The sequence below is a fragment of the Pinus tabuliformis genome, chromosome 5_1 (assembly GCF_031772625.1).
Source record: "Pinus tabuliformis cultivar Carrire ecotype Pingquan chromosome 5_1, CPIR1, whole genome shotgun sequence".
In the NCBI taxonomy this organism is placed as follows: Eukaryota; Viridiplantae; Streptophyta; class Pinopsida; order Pinales; family Pinaceae; genus Pinus; species Pinus tabuliformis.
In genome coordinates this window covers 799,871,819-799,885,058 of record NC_142305.1, presented here as the reverse complement: position 1 = coordinate 799,885,058, position 13,240 = coordinate 799,871,819, and positions in this window count along the sequence as shown.

Here is a 13,240-nt window from a genome sequence, read left to right as displayed (position 1 = left end):
GGAATCCTCTGGACGGCCGCTTTGTTGCTGTGTGATTTTGATGCTGAATGTTCTGACATTGGAAAATCTCCTGTGTAAGGTTAATTATTCATCGCTGAAAGTCATGATATAGTATCGGTTTTCATTCCACCTGTAAAAATGCCAAACTGCAGCACGCATGGAAAGGTATCGATCCAAAGCTCGATTACATGGTCAAGGTTTCTGTTTTCTTGCTCTCTTGGTTTGTTGTTATGCCCTTGTGTTCAATTTTATATACCACCGAAGCAATGGTAGCCTTGAAACACAATGAAAATTGGCATTTATATACCGAATGCAACACAGGGATATGGATTACAGCATACGACTTCATAATGAATTCGATGCGCAAATTACTGCGTAGACTTGCAAGAAGCAAACCCTCGGGTACAACATCCTCACCGTTGGTGGAGAATTGAAAAAATCATAAATCTAAACAAAATTATAAACTTCTTTAAAAGGTGATTTTAGGTTTCAGTTAAACCCTTCAAAACATGCATTTTCACCTATTCCTCTTCACGTTCGAAGGTAGTGTTGTAGCGATATGCCTATTACTTCCAAAAACAAATTCATCAATATTCTGGGATCAGATTGCTTCTTTGACAAAATTTTGGGTTCTGCTTGAAAGTTTCGTATTCAGGCACATTGCGAAAAGAACTCACGGATTGCTTCATTGAGAAATATTGATAGTTATCAAGTCCCTAGTAGCCTGCATTAAATATAATGTTGAGTTTTTCACACTTGTGGATTGATACAGGCGATTGAATTCATCTTTAAAGTAAGAAATTCGTTGAAATATTTTTTCTTACAAGCTTGTATCTAACTTGTAACTTAGCCATTGTAAAATACCTTCGATTAACAATTTGAATTAAAGCGTACATGATTAAATCAATTTATACTTTAATGTCATGTTTAAAATTCATATTGTTCAGGGAAATATTAGGGAAACACTTCATGTTTGACCATTAATCTTAGAACATGAAAATAGTCACTAGAGGACCTCTATTGATTGAGCAAGTTCTATTAATGAGAATTAGTTACATGAAAACTATGTCTCAGTAAAAATCATTGAAGGAATTCCATGACAAGAACCACAAGCTCATTATTTCTTCAGTTTTTTTTATTGATTGTACTTGCAAGTTTAAAAAAACGCAATTGCTCATTATTTCTATCTGTTGAAAACAAATAATGCATGGAAGTGAATGGGTTTTTTTTTGCAAGTATTTTCTTACGAGTCTATGGGAATCATATCTTGCTATCCAATGGAATTTTCGACAAGAATCTTGTTTTGGGGAATAATATCTTACTCTGCATTGCCGTTTTCAACGAGAAGTTAGTTGCTTTAAGGCATTGGATGGATTATTTTCTTCCATATCAATTTGCTTATTACTTTTAATCTCTCTACATCTCATATTTGGAGTTGTATTATAAATTTAATGATTGCTGACTGCTGAATCCAATTAAGGGAATTGAACGGAAAAGGGGAGTCAAACCCTCTGCAACTGAAATCGTGAATCTATCTTTGTCACTTTGTTGCTTAAAAGTTTTAATATTTATGGTTATAAACCAACTTATTCTCCAACCTTATTATTTTCCTTTAAAAGGTATGTTCCAAATTGGATGATGGATGTCAGGTCTAGGTGGCATGATAAGGGCAACAATTTGAGTGAATATGCATTCAAATCTAGCTGAAAAATTTCTATTGCATATTTAGTCATGTCTTTGATGGATTTAAGTTGAAGAAACATCATCTTTGCTTTGAAGAACTCATTTCTAGTTCCATCTTACATGTTCATGCTAATTCGTTGATCCTCCAAGCATTGAATCTTTGGAGCTCGTTGTGCAATAATGTTTTGATATTGTGCATGAATTCATTGAATTTTGCATGTGAGTAATCATTCATGCATGATTTCAATAGGAGCATTGGACATATTCCATTGATCATTGTTACCTTCAAAGTTTCATGTCAGATTGTATGTGCACTAATATATTATCAAACGTAGAAGATTACATTTTATGTAAATGGAAGAAAAGCACCTAATATAGAGTAGTTAAGATTCAAAGGAGATCTTCTGCATGTAGATATTAATATGGCCTACATCCTAAAAAGGGATATGGAATGAAAAATTTTATATTTATTTTTTTCACATTGATTAAGAAATATTGCATGTTTTTTATCCAAAGAAGTATAGTTATGGGAAAATTGTAGAATCCTATCGAGTGAAAAAGGTTGACTAATGTTGATCAATATTCAACATGATAAAAGGAAAAGATGCTTATATGCTTCTGTTGTTAATTAATATTCTACGGATTCAAGGTCACACGACAAAAGTGTCTCCCTTGATGCCCCATTGGGCTTGAAAATAACAAGTTATGGGTTGCAACATAATATTATTTTTTTTCTAAGGCAAGAGAAGATCCTTTTTATTCCATTAAAAAGAGAAATAGTGTACAATTAGCGACCTTGGAAGTGGGGCTCACCAAAAGGATGCAAGACAACAAAATAAACCAGCAGTCCAAAATTGATTGTTGGATTCTAAGCTAAAGATCTATCGGATGAAAATCATATCGGGTGGCCAACAAGTGCACCCTTTAACCAACACATCAGACCCGATGAACCCTGTAAACCATAATTTATAATCATATCGGGTCCATTTTTGGCATAACCGGTTATCACTTTTGCTGCCCGAAATCCACCATTTGCGCGCGATTCCCATGAGGTCATGCAAACAGCTCGGAGTATAACCATTGTATCAGTCCCACCAACATGCACATTCAATCCTGGCCATTGAATGCTCTCGCTCGATCCAACGGTTAGGGATCATATTGCGCAGACTAAATGCACCAAAATTTAGCGCGATGAGGCCAGTATTTCCTCCCCACTCGAAGCCACGTGTCACGTGGTGAATGGAATCGGTCCCAATTGTGAAAAACCGCTTCTGGCCTAAAGAGCTTGTGATATACTGAAAACCACCCCGAGGGCAGTGAAGCGATCTCAGTAATACAAATGGGGGTTTTGCGTCTGTCGAGAAAGTCTGGATTCCGACGTAAGGGCCAAAGGAAGATGAAGATCCCTCCTTCCGGCCATCCCTCTGAGACTGCTGGTTTGTTGTTACTTGGGTTAAGGAGATCGTCATAGACCTGCATTCTAGAAAGTACCTCATATAAGTCAAAACAATTCATAATGAATCCAGATCGACGAGACCCCATCTATGTGGCTCTGCTTCAGAAATTCTGACTCTTGATTTTTCCTGATGCTGCTGTCGGTCGCTGATGGCCTTGGATGAGCATCCCTCCTTCAACCTATCATCCGTTATCTCCTCCCACCAGCAGCACAAGTCGGTATGCTTGTTTCGTACTCCCTCATTTGCAAGCCAGTCCGCCACTTTGTTGGCTTCCCTAAAAACATGCACCAACCTAAGAGTTCTTAGCCTTTGTAGGTGCCCTTCGATTCTTTGGTAGACTTGTAGAAGCCTCTAGTGTTCTGAGATTTTCTCAGGAGTAGCACTAGAATTTATCCTCTTCACTGAGTTAATGACTAATTCCGAGTCAGCCTCAATGATGACATTGTGAATGTTGTGCTTGAGCAATATTTCCAGGCATGATTCCATCACCATGAGCTCAGCCATATTGTTGGTTATTGTTCCTAGATAACTAGGGAAGATGAATTGTATGTTACCTTCCTCATCTCTCAAGACCCCTCCATAACCAGCCTCTCCTGGATTCCCTTTTGAAGCCCCGTCTATGTTGAATTTTAAAAAGCCATGAGAAGGGGGTTTCCAAGAAGACTTGTTTGTTGAGGTCTTCTTGTTAATCTGCATAGAACCCTGAGGGGGAAGAACCTTGAGCTCTAACTTCTCCAAAATTCTGGCCTCTCTTTGACTGATGGGTTTGCCAGTAGCTGCACTGCCCAGGATATGAACAATCTCTTTCAGTTGTTTAAGGATTATCTTGAGGATGATGCTCACCAGACTCGTTTTCTCCTTGAAAATCCTATTGTTGCGCTCCTTCCAGAAATTCTTGATTATGAATCTTGGGGTCAGCATCCAGGCGGAGTTAATGATCTCATTGTTCGAAAATAAATTCCTCCAATTCTTCAACGTATTAGTGATGTCATTAACATTTTTGTCTATCTGCTCAAAGACTTCACCAACCCAATTCCAAAGTATTGTGGTGAAAGTGCATCTATTCAGAAGATGATTTGTTGTTTCTTCATGTTGTCTACATAAATGACATCTTGAGGGGCCAACAAAGCCTCGTTTTCTTAGGTTATCCCATGTCAGAATCTTGCCCTGTTGAACCAGCCACTTGAACAGTTTTACTTTCATCCAATGAGGATTTTCCCAGATTTCTTTCCACGTCTTATCAATGTTTGGAAGGTTGAGCCCTGCATCTATTCTTTTGGCTTCCTTGAGGTTTAAGAGACCTGTCTTGTTCTTTCCCCATCTTAGTTGATCATTCAAGTTTGAGTTCAAGATTTGTCTCTGGTCTAAAATACCTTGAAGGGCTATAGATTGAGTATGCAACATGCCCATTCCACTATAATCTGGAAGTTTCCAAGTTCTCCATTTCTTATCATTCCTTGCTTGGTCCCAATAGTCACTTACCCTCCTTAGTCCTTTGTTGATGGTACAGTGTGAAAGTCTGCTAATTCTTCACTTCGTAGATTGTCCTCTTGCTACCAATTATCCTCCCAGAACCAAGCCAGGTTCCCATTTCTAATCTCCCAGAAACTATGGTTTTGGACTAGGGCCTTGTTCTCCCATGTCCTATTCCAAATAGCAGAACCTTTTACTTGTCCTGTCATTCTGATGAGATTTTCCTCCTGCCATTCGCTAGCATATTTGTGCTTCCAGAGTTTTGCCCAAGGGGCTTGTATTTCGTTTAGCCATCTCCACCAAATTTTGGTGCCAAGAACTCTATTTATAATTCCTGGGTCATGAAGACCTAAGCCACCATAGGACTTAGGTATGCATACTTTGTCCCAAGCCACATGGGCCCATTTCTTCTTTTCTTCACCTTTCCCCCAGAGAAAGTGTCTCTGAATGTTTCTTATATTGGTCATTACACCGGCTGGTGCTGGAATGGCAGATAGCATATAGATATGGATGCTTTGGAGGACAACCTTAGTGAGAATCAGTATCCTTGCTAGATTTAGAGCTCTGTTTGTCCATTTTCTGATCTTATCTTTTAGCCTATTAAGAACAGGCTCCCAGATATCCTTGTGAAGCGATTTTTTAGTGAGAGGAACTCCCAGATACATCACAAGCAGTGACTCCCTTTGAAAGCCCAAAATTCTGGAAAGATTTCTTTGAATTGAAATATCTGTATTGAAAAAGAAAATCCTTGATTTAGTTAGACTTACCTCTATGCTTGCTGCCCTAGCAAACTCACTCAGAATCTGTTTGAATGCTTTGTCTTCCTGAAAAGTGGGTGTTCCTTGAAGCATAGTGTCATCCACAAATTGTTGATGTGTCACTGTGTCCCCACCTTGAGTGAGTCTCAGACCCTAAATTCTCCCTTCCTCCATAGTAGCTCTGATAGCTCTTCCTAATCCTTCCATCATTAGAATGAAGAGGAAGGGAGAAAGAGGATCTCCTTGCCTGAGACCTCTAGAAGGATTGACAGTTTTGGAAGGAGTGCCATTGAGAAGAATTGAACAGTTGGCAGTGGTAACTAGCGCCATAACCCATTTGATCCAATTGTGATTAAACCCATAGGCTTTTAAAATTGCTCATCTGTATGACCAACTAAGTTTGTCATAGGCCTTTGTTATGTCCAGTTGCATTATCATTCCTGCCTGTTTGTTGGTGATGAGTGAATGAACCGTTTCATGTGCTTGGATTATATCATCTAGAATTTGTCTTCCTTCCACATAGCCCGTTTGTTCCTCTGACATTAGGGTTGGGAGGAGAGGTTTGAGATGGTTAGCAATGACTTTGGATATAATTTTGTATATGACATTGCATAAAGCCATAGGTCGAAATCTAGCTAGAGAGGTGGCCTTCTCCTGTTTGGGGATTAAGGCTATGAAAGGTTCATTGAGCGCCTTTAAGACTTTCTTAAAACTTCGAGAGTCTTCTACTACCTCCAGGATGTCCTGTTTCACTATCCTCCAACAAGCTTTGAAAAAGTCCACATTGAAGCCATCCAGGCCTGGTGCTTTCCGATTTTGCATCTCTTTCACGACTTCCTCAATTTCTTCCTTTGTTACTGGTCTATTGAGATTGAAATTATCTTCTCTGGTAACCAATTTAGGGATGTATTGAGTGAATTTGTCCATAAACTGGTATCTATCTTCTGAGGTTTCCTCAACAATTTTCTGAAAATGCTGGAGTAGAACGTTCTCCATCTCTTCATGAGTGTTTCTCTCTATACCATGTTGATCTGTAAGTTTCATAATTCTATTGTTGTTTCGGTGAGCTATGGTGGATCTGTGAAAGAATTTGGTGTGTCTCTCGCCTTCTTTAATCCACTGTACTCTAGATTTCTGTCTCCAGAGTATTTCCTCTTGAAGGCATCTGTTGTCCCACTCCTGCTGGAGTGACTCTGCCATCTCTTTACTTTCATCTATATAGCCTTCTGTGATAAGAATCTAGTTTATTTCCTTTAGTTACTTTTCCACCTCTCCTTTAGCTTTGAAGATGTTACCAAATTCCCTTTTATTCCATTCTTTGAATCTGCCTTTAATGTGTTTGAGCCTGCAGTGAAGAAGGAAAATCTTTGTGCCTTGAATGTGAAGCTCTTCCTTCTACCAGTGTTTAATGTTTGTGAGGAAATCTAAATGTGTGAGCCACGCATTCTCAAACTTGAAGGGGGTGTTCCTTGGTTTGCCAATAAGGGAAGCTTCCAATTGGATAGGCCAGTGATCTGAACCTCCAAAAGGTAGTATGAGTGCAGTAATGTTGCTTCCCCTGAGAAGAAGTTCCTCTGAAACCATAAATCTGTCCAATTTTGAGGCCACTTGGGTAGAGCCCCCTCTTTTGTTATTGCAAGTGAAGATTCCATTGCTTGTTTCCATATCAACCATTTTCATATTGATGAGGAAGTTCTGGAAGGCAATTGAGTCTCTACCAAGTATTCTTGTTCGTCCTTTCTTCTCCATAAATGATTTTGTTATGTTAAAATCACCTCCAAGAATCCAGGGTAGAGCTGGGTATCTCTTTTTCATATCCTCTAGTGTTTTGAGGAGTTGAATTTTGTCCTACATTGGTTGCGGACCATAGACATTGGTGATCATGTAACACTGTCTGTCACCCACCGGTTGGAAAATCAGAGAAAGGTGATGTTTGTATGCCTCCACGTCAATCACACCAAATTTCTGTGGATCCCAGAGAGTGAGAATACCACCAGCAGATTTATTTGCCTTAACTTCAAGGTATTCATATCTATTGACCCATTTGCTATGTTTTTCACAGATCCTCTCCACTGAGAATTTTGTTTCCTATATGAATACTATGTCAGGTTTTTCCTCTTTAATCCTTTTACCGAGATTCCTCTATTTTCTTCTGCTCCTTAGTCCTCTAATGTTCCAGGTTGTGATCTTCATTGAGGTGGGGTTATGAAGGAGTAACTAGAAAGGTCTTTCATCCTTCCTGAATCAATCATGAGTTTGCCACACTCCAGTAGTAGTTCTTTCAGTCCTTTTCTTCCCCTCCTATTGCTTGGATTCTTTGTTATTTTTCTTGTTATTAGTCCTATTGAGGAGGTCCCTTTGTTTTCCTGGTTTTCATGTCCTCTTTTGACTCCTGCAGCTGATTGATGTGCCTTGTTAAGTTATATCTGTTGGACTTTGTCCACTTCCTCCTGAGGGATGGAGTTTATTCCTAGGTTGCGTCCCCGCTCTAGAAACTTTTCCAGCTTAAGGTTCTCCCTTTCCAGGATCTCCTGTAGACCTTTATCCTCTGTACCACTTTCACTTTGAGTCATTTCCTAGTCTTTTTCTCCTTCCATGGTGCTCAAAGGGTCCGTCGTGTGTTCATTCTATTCCTAAGTGTACTCCATGCTGGTCTCTTTTTCTTTCCCCCTGGTTGTCTGATTTTCTGTACTCTCTTTATCCCCTCCCTCAACTTCTTTTTCTCCTAACATCTCAAAATTATTATAACTTTTTGTTTTATCATTCGCACTAGGGTTCTTTTGTGTCTTCCTTCGTCCTCCTTTTCCTTTTCCTCCTACTTTAGTGAAACCTGTCTGGTCTTTACCTTTGTTGGTGTTTAGGTTTTCCTCCCTGCTATTAAGAGGACAGTCTCTGGATAGATGTCCATGCTCATGACATTTGTGACATCTGAACGGGATATGTTCATAGTCAACTGCTTGAACCCATTCCTCATCATAAACTTCTAGAATGACCTCATATGGAAGGGCTACTGATAGGTCCATCTCCACACATATACGAGCATAGGATGTATATTTTCCCCTTAGAGTTGCCTCTGAAATTTTTAAGAAATGGCCTAATTTATTGCCTACAGCTTTTAAAGACTCTGGCATCCAGTAATCTAAGGGTAAGGAGTATAGTCGAATCCATATTGGTACCGAAGTGAAGGTTTCTTGTTCTAGCACAAAGTTCATCGTCCATGGCCGCATATAGAAACCAGCAGCTGCAAAGAAGTATGGCACTCCTTAAAAAAAATTGTCCCAATCTTCCATGTTCATAAACACCATAGTGAAAAAATGTTAGGCCCCTATACTACTAGTGTAACCCATTATTGTTGTTAGTACAACCCACTTATCATATTGATGTACCCATGTAGTGGCCATATTGTTACTATTGTGCCACATAGAAGCCCACTATTGTTATTATTGTGCCCTTACATTATTATTATTATGTCGGCTCTGATTATGTTATGACCCCTTAGACTCCTATATATAGAAAGGAGGTCTTTTCATTTGTATCAACCAAGAATTGCTCATTTATGTAATGTAAAGGTGGTTGCCCCCTTGAAGAGGCTGAATTCTAAGGTGTGGATCTATCTCTTCTATCCTTTTCTTGAGCTGGTTCATAACATTTGGGATCAGAGCTTTGGATTCTAGGGTTTTGCTACTCCAAACAAGTCATCATGGAATTTTCGCTATAACTATTTTTCTGTGATGTTTCAGAAGCTAAAAAAAAAACCATTTGCGAAGAAAGAGCGCTAAATCTCGAGTCCGAATTTCAGAGCTTTTCGCGCTATATTTGCTGAGATATGATCTGAGGAAGTTGGTCTTTTTGCAAACTCCTGAATTACTTTCCAAACAGGTGACTTGGTGAAAATCGTCATAACTTTCTCTTTGAGCATTGGATTGAAATTTCATAAGAAGGTATAGAAAGAGGACAGAATGTAGTTTCTTGTATATAATGTTTAGAGCCAAAGGTCAAAACAGTGACACGTGGCACTTCATAAAAGTTCGCTCTTCTGGAAAGGTCTATAATCAGGTCATCTTGGGAGATTGTGCATAACTCTTTCTTGGAGAATCCAATTTGGATCAGACTGGTCGCATTGGAAAGAGGACACAGAGAGCTACTATAGGTCACAATTTCAGAACTTAAAGATCTGAAAGTACATAGTTACAGTCATTTCAAGATCGAGCTCCTAAAATCAAGAAAAATCAAGATGAGGAATTTTTATGGCAAGGATCCGGTAAATTGGATACTTCAGATGGAGCAATATTTTGATCTACATGGTGTACCACTGTTACAAAAGGTATGCATTGCATCTTCATATTTAGAACCGGATCAATTTTTATGGTATGAAGGGCTTTGTTCTCGTAAACAACTTGTTACGTGATCAATTTTCATGGAGGAAATGATAGCACATTATGAGGATACAAAGAGCAACACCTTCTTTAGAGCAACAAGATTCCAGTACGTCTAATACATTTAGCTGGCAAAATGATTCATTACGGTACAAAGATCGTTTATACCTCTGTAAGAATTCCCAGCTAAAACAAAAGATTCTTATGGAATTGGACACTTCTCCCTTAGGAGGGCACTCAGGATTTTTAAAAACTTACCACGGGGTTAAGAACGATTTTTTTTTGGATGGCCTTAAATCAGATATTCAAAAGTTTGTGGCGGAATTTTTGGTTTGCCAACAAAATAAAGTTGAAGCAATTAAGACACCGGGTCTATTACAACCTTTATCCATTCCAAGCCAACGTTGGGAGGAGGTTTCAATGGATTTTATCACAGGTTTACCCAAGTCTGAGGGAAAGAGTGTCATCATGGTGGTAGTTGACAGACTTACCAAGTATGCACATTTTTTTGCATTATAACATCCATTTAAAGCCATTACAGTTTCTTCTGCATTTATGCAAACAATTCAAAAGCTACATGGAAACCCAAAGATTATTGTAAGTGACCGAGATCCCGTTTTCGCTGGAAATTTTTGGAAAGAATTATTTTCTTGTCTTGGTACTCAGTTAGCTCATAGCTCATCTTATCATCCTCAATCTGATGGGAAAATTGAGATAGTAAACAAATGTTTGGAAGGATATCTTCATTGCTTTGCATCTTATAAACAGACACAATGGGTCAAATGGTTGCCTCTGGCTGAATGGTGGTATAACACTTCCTTCCATACAACAACAAAAATGACCCCATTTATGGCACTTTATGGATATCAGCCACCATCCATCACATCATATTTAAGAGAAAATTCTAAGGTTCAAGTAGTGGAACATCACATCGAACATCAACAACAAGTTCTCCAACTTTTAAAGGATAATGCCACTTCATTGCAAAATCAAATGAAGCAACAGGTAGATCAACATCATAGTGAAAAATGTTTTGATGTAGGTGATTGGGTATTTTTACTGTTACATCTCAAGCAAGCTATTTATGAGAAGGAAATGTTGGCAATACTACATGCACTTAAAAAATGGCGACCTAACCGAATGGGAAGACTCTTCAAGGATGAGGATGTGGAAGCATTGTTTTGTGCTATTTCTATTATCCAACCAGATTGGATAAGCGAAGCAAGGGATGAATGGAAGAAGGACGAAGAAGTATGGCCACTTATTCAAAAGTTGCAAAAGATCCCAATTCAAACAATATTGCCAGAAATTGAAGAGGAAGGAAAAATCATATTGGAACCTGGAGCAGTCACAGAAACAAGAACCCGACAGCTACGAAATCGATCAATTTTAGAGTATCTCATCAAGTGGAAGAACTTACCCGCTGAAGATTCCACATGGGAGGACAAGAATTTTATACAGAAGCATCAAGAACTACTCAAGCATTGAGGACAACACTTTTTGAAGGAAAGGGGCATGTTAGGCCCCTATACTACTAGTGTAAGCCCTTATTGTTATTAGTACAACCCACTTATTATATTGATGTACCCATTTAGTGCCCATATTGTTACTATTGTGCCACATAGAAGTCCACTATTGTTATTATTGTGCCCTTACATTATTATTGTTATGTCGGCTTTGATTATGTTATGACCCCTTAGACTCCTATATATAGAAAGGAGGTCTTTTAATTTGTATCATCCAAGAATTGTTCATTTATGTAATGTAAAGGAGGTTCCCCCCCAATTCTAAGGCGTGGATCTATCGTTTCTATCGTTTTCTTGAGCTGGTTCATAACGAAAAACCGTTGGATCCAAGATGTATATTTAACTCCCCCTTTGGTTTCCAGTTGTATTTTATCCAGGTGTACAATGCTTTCTCTGATGGCTAGATTCCCATAAATTTACATATGATGGCATAGTTAGCCATGTGGTCCCTGTGCGCTTGTAGAGATGGATCATTCAGAATAACCCGAGGTTTAGTTGTGGTATTGGGTTTATAGGGCCCCATCTTAGCTCTGTTCTCTGATCCTTGACCTCTGTCTTCCTCTTTCTCCTCCTGATAGTCTTCTTCGTGGGCCCATTGATCTGCATTGGTTTTGCTACCTTTTGCCTTCTACGTTTCTGTGCTTTTTGCCTTAACCTCAAAGGTCTATGGAGGTTCGTTCATTTTCCTTTCTCTTCCTCTGATTGCTACCATATAACTGTAGGAGGGAGTGGAGCTCCCTCCTCCTTGTGTCTCCATGGAAGCTTGGTACCCTCTGTCACTTGTTACGTTAAACCCTAGAACCAGAGCTCGAGTTCGTCTTCACGCCAATTTTTCCATTTTTTATTGTATTAACTGTTAATTTGGTTGCAACATAATATTCTCTTGAATGAGTAAAAGTTAATTGTTCTCATATGCATGTGCTGCTGAATGCCTAGTTTCAAGTTTGAGAATCTAAGGAGTAGAAAATTGGGTGCTAATTTGCTGGCAGTTATAGCATGTTGTGCCTAGCCATGTGAAGAAACCTAAAAGTTTCATTCTTATCACAATTAGTAAAATGAATGCATGGTTAGTAGAGAACTAAGTAAAAGTATGGGTATTGGATTAAAATTTTGATCAAATTTTGCGATATAGTCATCACATTATTCTATCCATATCAAAATCAAATTATGAGTTGTATGGGATCTAATTAAGGACATAAATTAATCAAATAAAGCTATGCTTAAATGATCATAAGAAAGGATGAGATATGAAAGACAGGTCTATGTATATAGTATGAAACTAGTTATCTTATTAGTCTTTCAATTTAATATTGCTATGTTGATCGATGCACATGCATGTAAGGATGTACTTCAATTTGGATATGGTTTTCCAGTGGATGAAGCATTTTAATAAGAAAACATTCCAATTACACATTATTTGGGGAAACAAAACCTTATCAGGTTCTTATGCATAGTTAATTAAACATGCATAGGTTGGAACCTATGGTTTCCGGGTGAGTAAGGCAATGTCGTAACTGAGATATGCAAGAGGCATAAAGTACATTCCAATCTAGCCTAAACTAGGGTCGAGATTATGAAGAGTGTACATAAATGTAATACAACATATTGTATACATATTAAAGAGGACATCATGCATTAAGAATGGTATGATTTTAATAAGAAGGTCAAGGGGACTAACCCAAAAGTAACTCTAGTGTAAATACATAATGGGAAGTAGAGAGAGAACAAGACATAAAAACAAAATGAATAACAAAAGGGTGCAAAAGGTGCTTAAAAATTTAAAAGGTGTGAAATTGTGAGTATTGTAACTTTCATTTATAACTCATATATGGGAAATGTATGCATGTGCATACTGTTTATTCAATGGGGTTTAGACCTACATTGAATTCATCATGGCTAACAAGGTGTTGAAAGAAGGGAAAAAAAGAGCAATAGTAAATCATACGACATGAATTGTTTAAGGGTGG